At 40.6% G+C, this 21,688-nt stretch overlaps 1 long non-coding RNA gene across 1 annotated transcript; it reads right to left on the reverse strand.

Moving 5' to 3' along the window:
* Positions 1-7,578: 7,578 nt before the first annotated feature.
* Positions 7,579-13,957, reverse strand: LOC307224152. The gene is made up of 3 exons (XR_013842446.1): positions 13,701-13,957; positions 13,186-13,280; positions 7,579-7,815 (listed from the first exon to the last, which is right to left on the reverse strand). It is a non-coding gene; the product is annotated as an uncharacterized lncRNA (long non-coding RNA).
* Between the last annotated feature and the right edge of the window lie 7,731 nt (positions 13,958-21,688).

Below are 21,688 nucleotides of genomic sequence, written 5' to 3' on the forward strand. Positions count from 1 at the left end.
GTGAAGAGTCACTAAAGGGGGTGATAGGGCATCTGTGATAGAACGTGATTAACTACATGCCATTTTCTAATAACCAAGGGTAAAAGAGAAAGATGATATTTCATCTAGAACCTGAGCATAACACGGCAATAGATAGTGGATTTCGGAAATCTGACAGTGGCTATTTATTGCTTATTCCCAGCTTTTTGCATATTCTGTTTATTGCCATTGTTTTAGTAATAAATTGAACACTTAAAAGAATGAATACTTCCACACCAATCTCTTAATGTATCTTTATTTTCAGGGTTCCAGTCTTGACAGGCCATGCTGCAGAAGGCAATTTGTAACTTTGTTCGTTTAACAGCAGTAAAAATAGGGGGATTGTGCAAGAGGGTGATATGATCAGAAGTCAACAAGATGTTGTTTGTGAGACCCTTTCACCCCTCTCTCAAAAATCAGAGAGAAAACTAATTAATTTTCCAGCACCAAATGCCTGTGGCCAAAATTGCACAAATTATATTTGGAGCTTTAAAAGTTAATGCAGTTTTAGCCAGCTGACTTGTGGAATCTTGTACTCATGAATTGTAGAATTTGCCCTTTTAACACCGTTTCATTTCATTTTTCCTCATCACCTTTTAGAAACTTTCATGCACCTTCAGTGGTCCTCTAGCCTGTGAAGTTCTTCAAAAAGGTTAATGAAAAGAAAGATAAAGGTAACTCGGTGGACATAATTTAAGTGATTTTATAAAACTTTGATAAGGTCTTTGTAGGAAAAGGCAAATAAATAACACTGGTCTTCAGTCCACTCCAAGTTATCATATATTTTAAAAAGTGGATGCTGATAGGAAGAAAGTGTTAGTGCACAGATAATCCTGCAGTATGTCCGGGGGTTAATGTTATCTGCAATGGTAAACTTGAAGTCAGAGTTCAGAAACAATTTCCCTTGAACCAATGATTAATCTTTAACTTCAGCAAATCATTTTACAACTTGCACTCTTAACTTTATACGTGATGAAGATTGAAAGCCAGGTGTAACCAATGAAGCCATTAAAAAAAAAGAAAATTAAAAAAAGAGTTATCTCCATTGTGTGCTGAAAACTGCTCACAAATCAACATGGAATAACCAGACCAGTTATATACTTAGTTCAATTTTGCGTGCCTTGCACCTACCCCACATCATGAGGAATTTATGAGAGATGGGGAATTCCCTCCACACTTTGTATGTTTAAAAAGATTCACCGATACTAACCGTGCTTGAAGTATATATATTAAAAATAACAATTGTCCAGTAGCACCTTAGAGACCAACTAAGTTTGTTCTTGGTATAAGCTTTCGTGTGCATGCACACTTCTTCAGGTATCTTAGTTGGTCTCTAAGGGGCTACTGGACAATTTTTTATTTTTTTATATATATTTCGACTGCGTCAGACCAACATGACTACCTACCTGAATCACTAACCGTGCTTGTTTATGAAATCGTGTCCTCCCTAAAAGAGGGCATGTGTTGCGGTGAGACCTGGAGACTGACCACCTGACTTGTGGGTGGGTAAGATTGGTCAGCCACAACACCTGATTGGTAGATCCCTCGATGTTGGATTCAATCTGGCCAATGGGGCACAGTCTAAACAGATCAAGGGACCTGTATATACCCATGCACATGACCCAGAGCTTCCTCTTTTGGTTCATGCATTCGGAACACTCACCCACCTTCCCCTACTTTTAGGGCATTTTGCGATTGATCTTGCTATGACATCGTGTGTCATCTGTCATTGGGACAGGGGCATGGCAGGAATTTCCCCACTTGGCTGATTGGCTGTTGCCTTTTGGGTTTCGCCTGCCGTGTAGCAAATCATCACAACTTGTAAGGTTGTGGATAGGCACTGGTTCAGATGATAGAGATGGGAGAACAGTTTCACCATCCCTATGTGAAGGGTATTCTGTTAAAGGTATCCAGGGACTCAACTGTTTTGGTCAACCCCTGTGAGGGGGTTGTGCCCGTGCCTGAGTTCAGGGGGGCATCTGGGTGGTGAACAGAGTCTGTTCCCAGCTTTTCACCTTCCCAGGTGTTCACCTTGGCTGACCTATGCTGGTGCCCTGGGTCAGTGCTGCCTGCAAGGGTGCAGGGAGCTAGTTGAACCAGAGCCTATGCAACTACTCACTTTCTGTAATCAATAAAGTTGTGGCCTAAATTCTTCCAAAAACTAAAATTTTAGTCAAGTGTGTTTTTATTTAGGGGGGAGGTTTCTGGAACACACAAAAGCAAAGGCTGTTGTAGTGATCCATAAGGGGGGGGGGACAACCACTGGGCAAAGCTTTTGAGTTCTCAAAAATGCTTAATTAGACTAGATGTGACACAAAGCAGTGGGAAATGAGGGGGGGCAAATAAGGGCAAATGCTAAACTGGGTGTTTAGCCATGAGACCCGCATTTAGACTAAGAAACTGTTCACAATCATGTTTAACATACTAAAACATGCAAAATTTCTCAGGGATACAGTCCTTTGTCCATAATACAGCCAGGCATTGCAAGCTGGACACTTGCTCACTCACACATTAATAGCTGTATTTGTATGCTGCTTTCCACAAAAAGAAGCATGCTTACAAGAAAGAAAAATGGAATACATCTCAAAATCAACCATCAGAATAACATCATGATAGCAAATATGACAACATACAAAAACAACATTTCAGTACAATAAATATAATAATATTATATTAACAGAACCTCCAGGCAATAGCAAAAATAACAAGGGAGCTAGACATTTTCACCTTGGTCCTAGAAACACCCCTCCCTTGCTGTTGATCCTAGTGCTTCTCCTGCAGCAACTTGCAAGGCTTCCAAAGGCAGAGCGGGCTTGCTGGAAACATCCCTGCCATGATGTTGCAGCTTAGTATCGCCCAAATTCATAGGCCAAATCAGATGGCTATGAATTTCATTGCTACTTTGTACTGATTTCTGATCACAGCCATTTTGAGGGGTAAAATTAGCCCTTGGTAGATACACAACCAACAGCATACCAAACTAAACCATTATGATAATAAAAACCATTCCAAGTTTTCAGTTTCTTTCAGTAATGCACAGGTAAGTATTATTTCAGCTGAATAGAAACTGCCTTACACGTGTTCCCTGCCGTAATCCCCTATAGCAACAGTAGTCTTTTGACCATGTATGGAGTTTTGCTAAAGGTATCAGCCCTCCCCATCATTACTTCACCATATCCACTTAGCTTAACTATATCTGAGAATGATGAGGTGGCACATAGGGACAGGAATTGTAAAGGAGAAGTGAAAATTCTATTTTGCAGTGGTGAAGCATCAGAGAACTGGGAGTCCATGATACGTAGGTATCTTATGTCCTTTGTTCTGTAATGTCCCAAGACCTTTCTGATTGTGCAGTGTTGAAAGAGGCCAACTTGTGCCTGAAAAATATGCTTGTCCTGTCCATTTATGACATTGTCTTGTAGTCAACTCAGCACATTGGATGAGCCATGCAATATTCCACAACGTTCCTGAGATCTTAGCAGTCAGCAATGTACACGAAAGGTATTTGTGCTCGCCACAAGGTGGAATAATACCTGTCAGCAGGTTTCTTCTGTTGAACACATCACTTTGCAGCGTATAATCACGTTGGAGACAGCTACAAACACAGCTGAAATTCAAATGTGCTCAGTATGGCTAAGCTAAGAAACATCTTGATAGAAGAAGAAAGCAGTAAGCCAGCAAAACTTACCATGTAGAACTTGTTACTGAAAAGTTTGGCAGATGGCAATTACAAATGCCAGATGGATTTTAAAAAAGAAAAAAGAATAGCTGCGCAACAGATGTGGTAATCAACACTGGTAAAAATAAGCTAAACTTATATTCATAGTTGTACTGTATGCTTGCAGGATCCTTTGATGAAATCATTTCTGAGTTAAATTGGCAAATTCAAGAAAAGTCCAGGTTATCTATAGGCTAGAGACAGGAATGGCCCTGCCATTAGGTGGTTGACTCAGGCAGCTGATTTTGTGACAGGACAGGAAATTGGTACTTTCAGGATTATTGTAATAATATTCCTGGGGAATAATTTTCTGTCTCAAGTGTCTAGGATGAGCAAATCTGTCAATTTCAGTTACTGTCAGCTTCTCTTCCAGTTCTCCACATTTCCCCACCACAAAGGGCCAGCCAAGAGGCAAATTCAGAGCAGTCCATGGTCAGGTTTGGCATAGACAGGCAATCCAGCAGCAGCAGGAAGGGCACAGAGCTGGTACACAGACGTTGTTCCAGCAGCTCTTCCAGCCCACCACTGGGATATTTGAACTGCTGGAACCACGTCTAAACCTCAGCTGACTCCTATCAACTCCCTTCTCTCCAGAGGTCTCCTTGATATGAGCGTCTGACTGCTGAGGACACCTGAACTCCTGAGGAGTCCTTGCCTATAGTCAGGCCCTTCTCTGGATGTAGAATCATAGAATCATAGAGTTGGAAGAGACCACAAGGGCCATCGAGTCCAACCCCCTGCCAAGCAGGAAACACCATCAGAGCACTCCTGACATATGGTTGTCAAGCCTCTGCTTAAACCTCTGCTTAAATGTGCTAGGTTTCCACCTGGCATTTAGCATGCCACCTTTTCCTGAGGCTTGGGACTTATTTGGCCTCAATGTCAGAGACTGAAGTCATGCTGGGTATGAACGGTCCTCCTTGGCCTCAGTTCAGGATCCTGGCTCCTCACTCTCAGATGGACTTCCTCAGCTGGGACCAGACACTCACCCACAGTTTGGTTATTAGTTTGATCCCATACCTTGTTCCCACTATGTAGAATGGTTTTGTGTTTAAATAAATGTGGCCCAATTTACCCAAACTTTGGGGCCTTGTCACTTTATTTCCCCGTGTGTCCAGCTTGATAATTACTGTTAATATCTTTATCATCATCATTATTTTCAGTGTTGTAGTGGTGTTTGACAGATTCCTAAGAGGGAGCAAGGAAGTCCAGAAAACGTCTAAAATGTTTTCCAAATACACAGCTCTTAGTCTGGTCTAGTCTAGTCTAGTCTAGTCTCAAATACTCTTGTGTGCTGATAAAAAGTACTGGAGAGAAATTATGCAGCCTAAGCAAGAGGTGCAGAAATTAGAATGCAATCTGGAACTGCAAATGTACAGTAATCACTTGATGGAAATAGCAGTGCAAATGAGATTTTCTTAGGATTTTAAAAACTTGAAAATTTTGTCATAATGGAGTTTCACATTAACACTGATTATGATCATCTTGTAATCAATTTTTTTCGTGCTGGTAGGAATGCTATTTAAGCACACCCTCCCCCCAAAATGTAATTCAAACACTGAAGTAATATTCCCAACTGTAAAGGAATAGCAACATCATTTTCAGACTTTTTAAAGCATATTTGGAAGAGGTTATTCTAGACAAGATCAACAGTGAATTGATGAATGTCTGATAGCTGCAGTTTTAATTGTTTTCATATTGGTTTTAAATTACCATTGGAATTTTCTTGTTATACTCTTTCAGTGTACTGATGTTTGGCCCTGAGATCGTGACTGATGAAGGGCAGTTCAGAAATAAATGAGGAGAAATACTGTAATAGAAATGAAAATTTGCTGGAACATAATCTAAACTGCATTGCTACAACTGCTGGATGGTAGGTACACTACCAATTAATAGCTCAAAATGGTTGACTGATGGTACATAATGGCCATAGTTGGGAATCTCTTTGTGTGTTTGAATGACGCCCATTTGGAAAGGACAGACAGAAAATGAACTGAGTTGGCTGGAGGCACTTTGGGAGTCTGATGATGGGGAGCTATTGGTGGCCCTATGGTGTTTTAGAGGTTTTGTTACTCCCAGACCTAACCATGAGCCACCATTCCTGGCAGACTTTGGTTAGACTCTGAACTAGGGGTAACTAGCACGTTGCCCTCCAGCTGTTATTGGACTACAAGTTCCATAAGCCCCAACCAGCATGGCTGAAGGTCAAGGATGATGGGAATTGTAGTCCAAAAATATATGGAAAGCATTACACTGGCTTCCTTTGACTTAGATGCTGCTATGAGCCTTATTCTTTATAGCATATAGAGATGTTGGGAACCACATAAAATGTAGTTCCTTAGGGGCATCAAGAGTCAAGAGAACTATGATATATTTCCCATGGCTCCTGGTGGTGCTGGATACAGTGGCAGATAGGAACTAACATAGCACCTGCTGTGAGCCCTCCCAGGCATTAGGTAAATAATGCTGTGATGTTGTACTTCTTATCTGTTAATTCTCACCCCCAAATAGCTAAGCAAGCTGTAAGTTACTTGTGTTAACTGGGATATGTGAGAATGACATAGTTATAAGAGGCATTGTATTGACATTTAAAAACAAAACAAAACATTACTTTACTAAAACGAACAAAGCCTTATCTTAATTTCAAAAAATCTAATGAGATATTTATATTATGATACGCTATGATATGATACACAAACAAGTTTGAAAGCCTAGTTGTAACAAAAAAACCCCCTCAAATAAATCTTTAAGAAATTTGGGAATGTATTTAAATCAAAAATTCTGTCAGGCAGCAAGCCTACCTTGCCATACGTGCCCTAAAAAAAGAGTATAAAGACCTAATAACCCACCAAAAGATTGCCTATAACAGAAAATGTTGGCTGGAATTAATTAGTGTGGCAAAAACAAAAAATATCCCTTTTATGATAAAGCACGTAGAGAAACCATTGACCCCCTGCTGGTGAGGCTTGCTGACCTCCTGGTAAAGCAAAAATTCGATCTTCTCCTGTTAGGCAAAGATCACAATACAACCCGGATGTCACCAGATTCTGCGCACAGATTTGGAGGCACAGAGCATCCCCCGATTCAAACTAGTTTGTTAAGAAAATTCCCAAACTCGGATCCACGGGTGACTCTGGGTCATTTCTCTATGGTAGTCTATCTTAAAGATTTTATGTGTTTATATGCCTATCTCATTTTTAAACTTAAAATCCATTGTTGTATATTGTTTTAAATGCTTGTTTTGCTTTTGGGATTGTAGTTCCATTTGTGTTTCACAAGCTGGTCTCTGACCGTAAAAATAAATAATAATAATTATTATTAATCAAGATCTTTCTAGTTTTCCCAAGAGAGAAAAGAGGTTGAGTTAAAGAGTTGATATCAAGCTTCCTAAATTTTCTGACCCTCTTATTTACACCTGGAACTTCATGAGTTTGCAAAGAAGTTATTACTAACTTGAATGAAAACCATCTCTTCACAGTAAACTGTTTAAGCTTCAGGTTATACCTTTAAAATGTTGTTTACTTCATGCTCATGCCAGCATTTCCAAACAAAGACTTCAACAAACAAGACTCTTGACCTTAGATAATATTTAAATTTCCACCCTTTAATCCCTGTGTCGCTGGGTTAGCATTATTATTAACTGCCGAGAACTCTTAGTGATTTCTTATAAATAAACAAAAAACCCAGCATCTCAACTTCATTAATTTCAGCCTCATAAAGAATACCATTCCTCCACCATCTCTGCAAGATCCCAGGGGTTTCAGGCACTTACCCAGGGTTCGTGTTTCCTTTTGGAAATGAGGCACAGTGGAGACTGCGGTGTCTTTAGGATAGATGGTTTATTTACACATATATGCAGTTTGAGATTACAGTGGAGGGCTTCACAGCATTGACACCCCAAAAGGTGTCTTGCTTCTCCTGTGACCACAGCCGTGGATGCAGAAGAGAAATCAGCCATCATGGTCTGACCCTTTCTCCTGCTTTCTGCCTTAACCAAGCTGTAACCTTTTACCCCTTAAACATTCCTTCCAACTCTGACTTTGGCACAGAACCCCCCAGGTGTGCAACAAACGGTTTCCCTGTAGAAAAATAACAGCAAATTAGAGCACACAATCAAAAATGAATCATAAAGCACAATTACACTTTTAACCCAACACCAACACAGTAAGAGCTTATTTGTAACTAGCAAGTTCCAGGCCATTGGAAACAGGCCTCCTTCTTTCTCCTTGCTGCACACTCCTAGTCAGTTCTTCATGCTTAAGCAGCTTTCTGACTCACACACAGTTATCGGAACAATTCATAAAAATAATCAAGTAGTTCCTACCAGCACAGGCATGCAAAAATCAGAAATCAACCACATTTCAAAAATCATGGCCAAAATTGCAGGAAGGATAGATCAGCTGCTCCTACAAGTGGATCAACAGCTACCAACCCATAGCAGTATTTTTACTAACTAGCTCCTCCACTGATTTGCTGTGATCATTATCAATGAATTAAAAGAAAAGGGGAGGGGGACATACCGTACTTGTTTCAGGTCACAATTAATGAGGACCTACTTTATTAGCTCTTCCCCAAACAATAAATGAACCAAAAAACATACAGCTGTCCTTCAACATTTGCACTTTTCTAAATTTTGCAATGCAGTCCTCCAAAATGTGTACAAATATGTGTACGGTAGGAGAAATGGGACATATAAATGCACGTGTTAGTGAAAATAACATACAAAAGAGGCATTCACAAAAATGTGTCTATTAGGCAAAATTGCATACAAATATGTGCATATGAGAAGAAATGCTGATTGATTTTCAGGAGGATTTTTTTTTTTTTAAGATTGCAGTCTGATGTGGAAATGCGGCATACTGAAGTCAAGACTGGAAAAATAAGAAACAGAGAGATATCAACATTGAAAAATTCATTCCTCACTAGTTTGTAATCTTATTTTACAGTAAGGGATTTGTCAGGTTTGTCTTGTCACTACATCAACAGAGACAGAATGCAAAGGCAATATTTGTGTCCATGCCACAGAGCTCCCTAGAACCGGAACATCAAAGACACAAACCTGGGGAATTTATTTGTAAAGGAGCACCATGTGCTCCACTACTTCATTTCAGGCTTGCAAGAGAAGCATGGGAAGTGTTCTCTGGAAATGCAGGGACAAGGTTGCGCAGGAGAAAGCAACATTTGGTCAGTAGCAGATGGCATGACAGAGTAGCAGTGTTCACCTGTCCTCCTGACAGCTGAGTCACTGCTGCTTCCTTGGACAGAAATGGGGAGGTGGCAGAGAGGTTGGTGTGGTACAAACACACCAGCAGGAACATTTGAGCCATGCCAACTTTTCCATCACCTTCCAGGTAAGCTGCAGCAACCCAGCTTTCAGGAGGTTACATGAGCTCCACCACTCCACTATTGCATCTAGTACAGGATAGGCTGTTTTGCCAATATTCTTCGATTGCTTATTTCTAATGTGCACAGGGACCAGGGATCAGCAGGGCTATAATACTGTTACTTTACAGGAACTGAAGACAGTAAATTATAGACCTAATATGATTATGATAATGTCTTCTGATGTACCCTATAGCTTCTGCTCCCTGAATTACTGTGAGTTTAGATACTGATGATGATGATGATGATGATGATGATTTAAAAATTACTTAGGACAAATTTCTGATAACAGATAAAGGGGAGTTATTTCTAGAATCTGGCATATGCAGATGAAAATTGACATTCTTACTGACAGATGGGCATGCTGTACTTTTTTAAAAAAAATATGAATATGCATATATTATGCATCGTGTTTGAGGCTAGTATTGCTATTTATGGGTGACTGTTTTTTTATAGTAACTTGAAGAAGAGGTAGCTAGTACAAACATTGCTGCAAGCAATAGGCTGGACATATGAAGTACAACTATATATAAACTATAAGGCACACAGCATCTAAAATAGCAGGACAGTGATGGTCAGATGTTGTTTACAAGGACTCCCACATGACGCATGAATGGTAAGACATAGCATTACTAAGCATCTGAAATAATTTCACACGTTAAGGGTGTTATTCTTGTAAGTCGTGCCAGTGTAAGGAACTGCTGGAAATTCAGTGCTGTAAAGAAACAATAATTCCCCAATACCCTAAGTAGTGGTGATGCTAAGATGTTGCTTCAGCTGTATTGCCCAAGGCCTTCATTCTGTGTGCATGTGAAATTCCTGACTTCAGTTTGTTGTGTGGGCTTAAAGATCCATTGGAACTCTAGAAAGATGATGGGGTTTAATCTGTTATGGCACCTCTGTGGAGTCACTGCAGGTTCAAACAGAAAGGCAATTGTAAACACTTAAAAAGGGGGGCCACTAGGTGGCGCATCGGAAGATGGCTGACAATAACATCTCTCCGACCCACACGAGGTAATTTGGAGGCTATGATGGGGGTAATTAGCCTCCTTAACCCCCCCCCAGGATTATGGGGGGGGGAACGGCCCTTGCCTGCTGTGCCCTATACCACCCCCGAATTTGTGGGGGTGGGGGCACTAGGCACAAAGCCCTCCTGTGGGATTTTCGGCACTCCTCGACGCCGTCCCCGATTCGCGCCGCTGGTTGCAATGATCTTTAAAAGAAACAATTCGGACGTGATTAATTGCACATACATCAAGGAAAAAGGGGAGTAAATACTGCTGACAGAAGAGATCTCCGATAACAAGACAACAATAAAATACGAGAAGAACGTGAAGATAGGGTATGATAAATGACTGAGGGGGGAGGGGGGAAAAAACCTGCCTCTACCTTTTTATGTGATTTAACAAGAATCCCCCTCCCCTAATGAGTCAGAAATTAAGGACTTAAGCTGTGGATTTAAGGCTGTGTGGAGATAAACTTTCAATCCAAAGCAATGTTTCAAGATGAAGCTGGAAAGCTAAGAGTTTTGGAGTGTCGCACTTAGAAAAAAATACCGTCGCCATTTTGTGAGGCATTGTGGGAGCTCTTGGGTCTGGGAGGAGAAAGAGATAAATAGAGTTGTTTACATATCGTGAATCAACTCCTCGGTGGGACTTAAGAGCGACAAATGCCAAAATTTACGATGGATAAAGTGATGTTATCTACAAAGGAGATATATGGAAACCATCTGGACTTAGTGGAGGAACGGGAAATCCACACAGGATTATTATACTTGCTATAGGCTTAAGGAGACTAACAGAAGAGATCGTAAAGGAAAAAGAGAAATTATATGAACAAGATATGATGTGGCAACACCAAGATAAGACTGGATAGAATTATGAACTTTGTTTGGACTGATTGGGACTGATTTGGACATTAACGCAGTAATAAGAAGATGATCTGAATTCCCCTTTGGATCTTGAAGTATGGGTTCCCCCAACAAAATTTAAAAATTTGGCTTTGTAATTCGGAATTTATATGATGTGATTTAATTTGATGTGATTGGCCAGTTAATAAAAATTATTTTTTTTTTAAAAAAAGTAAACACTTAAAAAGAATGGTTTGGATGAGAAAAATGTACAGTAGCTTTGATGGATTGCCCAAGAAATCACTCAGAGCCAAATGCTTTATTTTCAGATACATTAACCTGAGTACAAAAAGGTAATAGAATACTTAAATTTTGCCTTTCTGGTTTTTTTTTAAGTGTTGCTTTATTTATTTTATGATGTCGTATGGCTTTTTGCCACTTATTATTAATTATGTGTTTTTTTATTGATTGTTTTTAGTACAGTTGATTGTATTGATTTATTGTAAACCATGAACTTCCCAGAGTACACAGTTATAGTATTATATTTATAGTATAGAAATATATCAATAAAATTAAAGATGTGTTGAGTATCTCTCTCAATCCCAAGGGATCATTCATCCCACATGAATGGATGTGGGATATTCAATTATTTTCACGGATTGGTGGTTTTAAAATATTTACTGAAGGGGGTTTATCCTTAAATTCTTAAAAATTGCTACCTATGAAGATTCATCAAATTGGGGGGGGGGGCGGTAGGGAGTATTTTCACTTCACCCCTGAAACTTACAAAATTCAGCCCAGCACAAATTCAGATTAATAATGGCAGCCTTATTTTAAGGTTCTATATGTAGCATTTTAGCATTGCCTCTGTTTGCAAGCCTTGTTGGCTTGCGAATCTGGCAGCATCCCAATCCAGTCATTCAGGAAGCCACATGAGGACCACAGTCTGTTTGAACTATGATGGGATTGACTTCCTTTCTATTTCCACTTGGAAACATTCCAGGTAAATATTCCTGCTTGCCACCTTCTTGGAGTTTGACTTCTGCAGTCCCCATACTGAAACAAGCTGTAGGACTGCAGGTTGGAATGGCAGATTGCAAATTTCATCACTGCTGCACTCAATCAAGTCAGTTTGTACTTGAGCGTACAGTGGCATGTGTTTCTGGCTGATTGGGCGCATTGTCTCTTTAAATGTAGGTCATATTTCACTTTCCACACAGACAAAACCACATTTCCCTTTCATTTCCTTCTTTCTGATTATCCCACACACATATAGCCTGGAATAATGCACATGGAAGATTTCAGAGGTACGCTCACAGCCTGAAGCACAATGTTCTAGAGGTTCAAAGGGGAATGTCTATGTCATGTCTATCTGAATTTATATTAGCGTTTGCAACAGTGTTGTCTTGAAGAACTCAAGTATTTGCTTGTGCAAATGTATCCTAGTTAAAGCTCTGCTCTGATCTTGCCACAGCATGGTATTCTTATAGCAAGGAGTCCGTTTTCCTCTGTCCTGTATTTCAGAATTTTACTGTCAGTAAGTATGAGAGGTGGTGTGAAACAAGGGCCTCTGGCATGAAAGGAGTTTGCAATATATCAACAGTCCACTTAATGCCAGAACCCAGAGGAGGTGAATGGCAAACAATTTACTCAGTTCATTACATACTGAATAGCAACCAGCAGCCAAAAAGTCACTCAGCTGGGACCTTTGTTTCCTTAGGAGCACATTTTCCTTTGATCTCCTTCAAACTAAACCTGTGTGCACTGAAGAAATACAGAATTTCCCCATTCAAGGCTGCATTCAACTATCAGGTACATGTAAATGAGGAATGTAATAGTAGTGTTGGTGGTGGTAATGACAGTAGTATTCATTAATATTTAATATTTATTTATTTAAATTATATCCTGCCTTTATCTAAGGAGTTCATGACCCGCCTCATTTTATCCTCACAACAACCCTGTGAGGTAGTTTAGGCTGACAGATGGTGACTGGCCTAAGGTCACCCAGTGAGCTTCATGGCTGAGTGGAAATTTGAACCCTGATATCCTGAGGCTTAGTCACATGTCCCATCACATAGTCATAATAGTGTTGCATGCCACCCCAATCCACTGGCGCATGCACACATGCCTCAAGCTTTTCCTGCGTGGTTTTTCTCCACTGAGGAAAATGCCACCATTTCCTCAAGCCCTGGTTGCTCCTCCAAGTCCCCTGGCACACCTAAAGTGAAGAGATCTAGAAGCAGCAGCTCTTCATCTCCATCCTGCAATTTGCCCTCCAGTTTTCTCCTGTACGCCCTTTTCCACAGCAGACTCCTGTGGAACAGAGAAATCAATCAGAAGCAGTTCCTCAGTTTATGAAAGTACCAGCTGCTTATACACTGTTTAGGGTTTGTTTGCCAAATTGGATTTATTGGATTTATGAATCCAAGTGCTTCTTCCTTTTTAGGCTAATCCACCCCCACCCCACCCCCCACCCTGAGAAAGAAACAGTAATGAAAGAGTTGACTGTGGCGATCACACAGGGTCCCTGGATGTGTGATGGTCTATTGATCCCTGTGCCACCACTATGATCACTTCCCCGCTGCCACCAACCTGTTTCTCTCGGGTACACACTGAGTCCAGACAGTTGTTAACATTAAATCAAATAAGCAAGTTTATTTTATAAGCATTAACAAGTTTATGGTTTCAGATAATTTTTCTTGTCAGTTTCTTAATCTTAGTTTCTTTACTGGCCTATACCTTCCTAATAACTCCTAATTGATTATCCCAACTGTCTATCTGACTCCTCCTAACAGTTGCTCTCACTCTCTCACATCAAAACTAGACCAACCCACAGACTTATCCTCCCTCTTCCTTCTCCAGCTCCCAACTGACTTCCACACAACTCCAACTCTAACTCTAACTCCTCCCCTTGGGTTCCCACTGGCCAATCACTTCACACTCATTTAACCCTTTCCTTATGACCCACCTAGGAGGCAAACGCCACATTGACTTTCGTATGTATCAAAGTGCTGCTACTTGGAAGGTAGTGCTAGATTTTGGACTAAACACTTAACCAGATGATAAGCAAGATGTTTTGGTAGGCTATGCATGGGGCAGAAGATAGCCAAAAAGAAATACGCAAACTGTATGTTTGTCTGCATGAAAATCTGGACACAAAAGTTGTTAAGGTTTTTTTTGTTTTGTTTTGTTTTGCCTAAGTTGCCATTGTTGTATTTTCGTCAAAAAAAGTCAACACTTTCAATATGGGCTGCCATATCGAATCACATCTATGTCTGGGAAATTCTAGATGTATGGCAGTCCTACCTATCAACCTTGAAATACCTGGCATACTGTTTTCATGGGGCCATTCTCGTCCACCACAATTGCTATTAATTTACTTACAATTCTTCTTTGCCATCTCAGATTGTAGAAAGGGTTGTAGCTCAGCATGATTATTTTAGCATTCCACTTATCAAGTCATGCACTCAGTAGATTTGCTATCATCTGTCACCATCCTCCTTTCACATCATGCAGAGTATTAGGGCTGAAGTGATAACACTGATCTAGTTCAAGATATGACCTTTCTTCTCCACTGCATAGTTTTTGTGCCTGTACAATTCAGATTCATGCATGATAAAATGAACTTTAGTTTTTTCTCCAGGCTTTACTCTCTCTGTTGCTCTCTTTCACACACCCTGCATCACCGTTATTGTTTTCCTTTTGGCATGCTTATTTTTCCATTTTGCACCTTTGTTGTCATTAAAAATAAAAATAAAAATCCAGCAATGGTTTCTCCCTGAAGTAATCTCATCTATTCATCGAAGATCACTTAGGCCAGCGTTCTCAAAGTGTGTGGCATGCCACACTGGCAGGAGATAATCTCAGGTATGGAGAGAAGATTCGAGGACAATTGAAGAAACATTTCAATGTTATATAGCATAGTATCAATATTTTCTTCTTCTTATGTAGCTGCATTGTTTTAAATTTTCTCAGTGTCCCATGATCATATTATAAAGTAGTTGTGTTCTGTGTTATAAATCAAGCACTGCTATGGATTCTTTTTTGTTTTGTCTTCCAATGTATTTCTTATCAATAAAAAAAAATTGTGTGGTGTGAGCAGATTTCCCCCCTGAAAGTGTTGCCCACTGACTTAGGCAATATGATGATGACATACCAGTGTTTCCCACATTCTAAGCAAATGTCCTGACAATGTTAAATAGCCAATCAGATTTGGTTATTTGAAGATATCATGAAGCCAGATCAGAGTAAGGCAATCTTCAGTCTGAATGGGCAAATCCTTGTACCAAAATGGGGCATTTTTGAAGCACACTTTGGCTCAACCCTAGTAATGCAAGACACCTAGACTAATAGTAATGTATGCTAAACTCATGATGGTAGAGAATTCTCTGCCCTTCTTCTTGCAGGCTGTCGAACAGCTTACAGAAACGCTAGTAATAGTAAGGGATTAGTGAATTATAATGACATGCTTAAGATTATAGACTGCTCTGCTGTACATGAGTCAATTTTCAGACATGGTAAATGAGAATGAAATTATCACAGTAAGTGTCACCTCTTCAGCACCCTGTGCCACCATCCCAACATATCCATTGCTGCAGTCAGATTATGGCAGGCTGCAAATCATTTCTATTTCCCCTGTTTAGCTGGCAATGGAATTATCCACGCTTTGCTTCCTGAACTAATAGCTGACTAAAGAGCTCTGATTCCTCTCTCTCCATCTGGCCATCATATGAAGCTTATGGCCTACACTTCCCATTACTACCAGGAGCTGTCAGTGTGGAGTGGTGCTATTGACACCAGTATGATTGCTGCTTACCAATGCACAGGCACACCCACTGATGTAACCACATAGCCCTTATCTTACCAGTGATCTGCCCCGAGCCGCCCCCACCTCAGTAAGTGGCAGTGATGATGTCAAGAGGGTGCCACTGCAGAACCACCACAGTGACCACTCCCAATGAGTCTGTGAAAGAGTGACCTGCCATAAGTGTGGAGTGCTCCTGTTTAGGATTCTAATCAGCCAGTCATGGCCTCTTCCACGACGCTCCATTCCATTCTTCTCCCACATTTTTTCATTCCTCCAGCAAATACTCAGCTTTCTATGTCTACTGAACACTCTCAGCACACACTATGCAGTTTGGTTCAGGGTTGACATCCTTAGGCCTCCCTTCTAGATCTTTTGTTTGTAAGTCTTAGAGTTCTCCCAAAAGGCAAGTGCCTTCATCTTGCGTGTCAGTTGCCCTGTTTTGGCTAGGATCCTGGTAGATGCACCCACTATTAATATATATGGTGATTTACCCATCACCCATCTTCCTTTCTGTTTTCTGCTGGTGTTTTTGTTAACAGCTAGCCTGTGCCTGAAGCCCATTTTTCTATAGAAAAGCTTTCCTATAAAAATTAAGGACTGGGAGCCAAAGTCTATCCAGATTGTAAAACAAGCTCCACCCCCTCTGTTTCCATGGAGCGTTATGAAATCCATCCACACCAGGGCTGACACATAACACAGTTGCTATGAACAGAAACAAACAGAACTACGTTAAAACCAAAATGTTAACGCACAGAAAATTTCTTGTTCCAGTACTTAAATACGCACATGCATTGCCATAGAAATATAAACTATTATTAATACAAAAAGGTAAATTGGGTATAAGTGTCTGAAATAAATTCTGGTAACAATGCCCTTTACAATTTCTTATCTGTAATGGGTGGACAAACTGAGATTTTTTTTTACTTTATCTAGCCTTTCATGCTTTCTAAACAGTGCTTCCCTATAGAGTAAATGCCAATGTATATCAGAACACAAAATTCATCTGCTAGCCTTGAGGGAAGAAACCTTCATATAGCATAGCTGCATTAGCCATGGTACTGTAAGCTACTTCTGTATTAGAAATGAGTCAGTTCATCCCAAGGAGTTCATGCACTCTTGCATAAGCAAGAGTGCAACAATTATACTATCTAAGAGGGAGGGAGAACAAAACGTTGATATACTGTTAGTTGTAGAAGTCTCTTATAATTACTGAGTTTGGCTAACAGGATTTAGGCTGAGGAGGAAAATGGACAGTGCCTGTATTTTAGTGTGCAGGCTACATAAGAGAGAAATACATATCTTAAACATGTATAATAAAAACACAGCTGAAAATGTTTATCTTGATGATAGAACTTAAAGAAATAGCAATGAGGGTGGGTGGGAATCTCCTAAACTCAGATCCAACTGATTCAATTCAGATGGATCATGAGTAATGGTAGGTCATCAATTACAGTCACTCAAAGAGGTGTATTGCAGGGTTAGTCAGTGTTGGGCCCTCCAGATGTTGGACTACAATCCTCATCATTTCTAACCACTGGCCATGATGGCTGGGCTCATGAAAGCACAACAGCTGGAGGGCACCATATTGGCTATCTGTGCTGTACTGCATTCAAAGTGCATGGAGCCTTGGAGGCTAGACGCTCCAGGAATATGTCTTTTCCAAAAAAATAAAAGAAAAAGATATATAATTTAGAGGGACAGAGGCAGTGCTGCAGCCCTCACATTTTAAAGGATTTCCCCTGAAAAATCCACAGAGAAATGGGACGAAATGGACATAGTCCCATCCCCATGCAGAAGTGGAATGGACTGGACTTCAGTGGGCCCAACCCTTCCTATAAATATGCTTACAGGGTATGAAGTCAGAATGGGTTACAGTATATTTAACCAGGTGTAATACACTGAAAATAACCTCACTTTCAAGAAATTATGCTATTGTGCTTAAATATTTTTTCCTTATACAGCTCAAGACAGCAATTAAACATCATTGGAGAGTCAGTACAGTGGTATCTCGGTACTCAAACGGCTTGGCTCCCGAACAAATCAGCTCCCGAACGCCGCAAACCCAGAAGTGAGTGTTCCAGTTTGTGAACGTTTTTCAGAAGCTGAATGTCTGACGCGGCTTCCGCAGCTTCTGATTGGGTGCGGGAAGCTCTTGCAGCCAATCGGAAAGTGTGCCTTGGTTTTCGAACTGTTTCAGGAGTCGAACGGACTCCCGGAATGGATTAAATTTGAGAACCAAGGTACCACTGTACAAATTTTTATGTTCAGTCGTCAGTAAAGCATGAGACTCTTTATCTCAGGGTTGTGGATTCAAGCCTCACATTGGGCAAAAAGATTCCTGTCATCACAGAGGGTTGTATGAGATAATGCTCATGGTCTCTTCCGACTCTACAAGTCTGTGATTCTAGCTCAAAGAGGTCTATGATTAACATGAAAAACCATCTTATTTGTTTAATCTCAAACTAAACCTAATAAAGTAGTTCCATAACACCTTTTCTGTGGTCCACAATATGCCGCAATCCAGAGATCTTGAAAGACTATGCAAAGTTCATCTGAGGACCAAGCATGACATTAGGAGAAAAGGCCTGTGAGTGAGAAGATGCAGAAAATCCCAAGGTCAGTCCCTGGCATCTCCAGGTAGGGTTGTGAAAGATTCCTGAAGGAAACTCTTTGAGAGCTGCTGCCAGCCAGTACAGACAAGAATGAATTAGATGAGGCAATGGTCCAACTCAGTATAAGATAGTTTCTTGTCTTACTATTAAGTTATCAACATCAGGGGGCATCAACAGGATTGGAGCCATGTTGTGCTGGCAGAGGGTTGACCATATGCATTACAGTCCCCCAAAATACATTCCTGTAGCATATACTAGCAATTGAACTTTCCTTTCCAGGATTTATATCAGCTTTGGGATTTCTTCCTTTCATTTTTAAAGGACTGGGGAAGAGAAGGGTTAATCCAGCTCCCATATGCTTTGGCCCTGTCATGTGCAGTTAGGTCATTAGGCATGCAGGTAATGAGGCAAGTGTGTCCTTTTGGAGGCTAAGCATCCTATGTTTGCGACTGGGAAGAACAAATGCTGTTGTCAGAAGGGAGCTGATTAAATGCTCCATTGAGTGCACGGAACACTATTATTTTATCTCTTATCACTTGATAGTTTTGATCTAAGCTTAATGTGTGAAGCTCCCTTAATTTGCTAAAGTCACTTTACCTTTAGATGAGAAAAGGAATCCAGTTGGTGCCCTTTCTCATGTAAATTACTGTGTGTGTAGTAATTTACTATGACGATAGGGATGACAATGATGATAATCTGGAATAGAACAGTTTCCTTTATTTTTAGATAATGGATCAAGTGATTTACTTAGCTTCATGATAGAAGGTGTAAAGGCTAAGAATAAAATCTAGCCTGCTGACAGCTTTTCCCAAGCCCCTCTAAGCCTCCTGGATGGAGTGGGCAATGAGTGCAAAAGAAGTTGTGAACAAGTATTTTATTTTAAAAATGGAAATAAAAGGCTTTCCTTTTGGTTTCTTTCTCCTTGAAACCAAACTGCATTCAGTTTTGAGAAAAGTCTTGTGTGCATTTACTGCAGTATACGCAATCTCTGCTCAGGGTGCTGGTTTTTAAAATGTATCAAAGGATGGTTTTGACTCCGTTAGCCCTCCAGCATCCATACAGTGGCTTTTGTGAACATACAACTTTCCATGGGAGAAAAGGCTTCTTCAATGCCAGGTAAAAAGGTAAAGGTAAAGGGACCGCTGACCATTAGGTCCAGTCATGGCCGACTGGGGTTGCGATGCTCATCTTGCTTTATTGGCCGAGGGAGCCGGCGTACAGCTTCTGGGTCATGTGGCCAGCATGACTAAGCCACTTCTGGTGAACCAGAGCAGCACACGAAAACGCCGTTTACCTTCCCACTGGAGCGGTACCTATTTATCTACTTGCACTTTGACGTGCTTTCGAACTGCTAGGTTGGCAGGAGCAGGGACCGAGCAACGGGAACTCACCCCATCGCGGGGATTTGAACTGCTGACTTTCTGATTGACAAGTCCTAGGCTCTGTGGTTTAATCCACAGCACCACCCGCGTCCCTCAATGCCAGGTAAAGCTCTGCAAACATCTGGGGAAAGTTCAGAGAGGAAATCCTTGCTTGATTGCAGCTCCATGTATGCATCATTTATCCACAAGACCATGAGGACATCATTTGTGGTTGATAAGCAGGAAGGTCATGATTATACTGTGTGGTACACATTCACTGAGCTATGAATTCTTATGGGCTGAAAGCATTCATCTGTGCTGATGCAATTTTGAGACTATTGTTACTTTCTAAACTTTCTTTTGAAACCAAGAGCCATGTAGGTTATGGCCATAGGATGAGACGCTGCTTGTGGGGAAGGACTTCGTCTTCCTAGGTGAGATGAGCGGAGAAGGTATTTGTACTGCCTCAAGTGAGAGATATGGAGGAAATTATTGTGGGTCTGGGTGTTTGTATGCTGCTATTGGACTTTTTGTATTTATTTAGTGGACTTATTTTCCTGTTAGTTGAATGTTTGAGCGCTATGTCAAAGTGAGAACTTAGTGGATGGAGTGATATGGTGGGTGTAAGGAGATTGTTGAATGACTGTGTATGTGGGTTGTGTAGATTTTGTGTAGTGTGAATGTGTAGGTGAACGATTTTGCAATATTTATGACATTTTTATGATGATACATTGTAGAGATGTTGCATTTTGATGTGTTGTGATGTTTAGTATATGGATTTTCGTTTTACTTCTGTACATTGATACATGAAATGTGAAGCCATTAGTAGTAGTAGTAGTAGTAGTAGTAGTAGTAGTAGTATTTGGTGTTGAATGTGGAATTTGCATTTCTTATTTTGAGGGGGATTTGTAAATCACTAAACGATTCTGTTGAAATATGAAGTGGTATATAACAAATAAATCAATAAATACAAGTAACTGCATTTGTTCGTGTTCTTTCAGTCTCCTTTTGTCTCTCCCTCTGTTGCCTCCCGCACAGTCAAAATGTAGGTTACAGGGTCATTTAGGGACATGGTGCTCTGGCCGTAAGCTGCCACTTGCTTAAGGAACTTTACAGAATGCTACATATGATGACAGCACTATATACATGAGCATTGTACAGGAAAGCATATTATTGAAAAATGGATTATAGGAAGAATAGCTATCTTGTGCTGTGTATTCAAGAAATCTTCAGATAATCTCTCATCTGCTTTGTCTTTTCTAACTGGTATGCAAGAGCCATCAACACTCAGCTTGCATTTGCGTTGAAGGCAGAAGTTTCAGGGAAAGCAGATGCACAGTAGAATGTGTCGTTTAATCTAGGCTTTTGTATTGCACCAAATCCTCAGAGAATGGTACCATCCAGCACAAAGCAGTTGTTTGCAGTGCTGATTAGTGCTTAACCTTTTAATACCACCATGCAAGCACAGCAGGGGTCCCAGGTGGGAGAGTGGCAGCCAGCCTGTGGCAGAGTTCATTGTCACTGAAAGTCTATTATATGTTGGTAGCGGAGGAACAGCCAGAAAAAAACTGAAGCAAACTTTACTAATGTGGCATCGTGATTTTCTATCTAGGGGTATATATTAGGAAAGAGCATTTCTAGCATAAAGCGAGAGCTGTAGAAGAAAATGTATTGAAATGGCTGCATATGGGCTAGCTTCCACAATTAGCTTTTTCCTGCCTTATTTAGTCCATAGTGCTCACTTGTTTCCTGGAGGAGATTCTGAGATTAAATCTGATGCAGAACCCAACACCATGTTGCTCCAATGACCATATGCTGATGAATGTTTGGACTGTCCCTTCATTTCAACGGAAGACCAGCTTCCCACACATTATGTGGGGCTGGAAAAGTGCTCCCCACTGAAGTGAATATCTGAAGGTCTGTGTCCAAATGGGAGTACCC

Source organism: Podarcis cretensis, assembly GCF_951804945.1.
Source record: "Podarcis cretensis genome assembly, chromosome: 9".
Classification (NCBI taxonomy): Eukaryota; Metazoa; Chordata; class Lepidosauria; order Squamata; family Lacertidae; genus Podarcis; species Podarcis cretensis.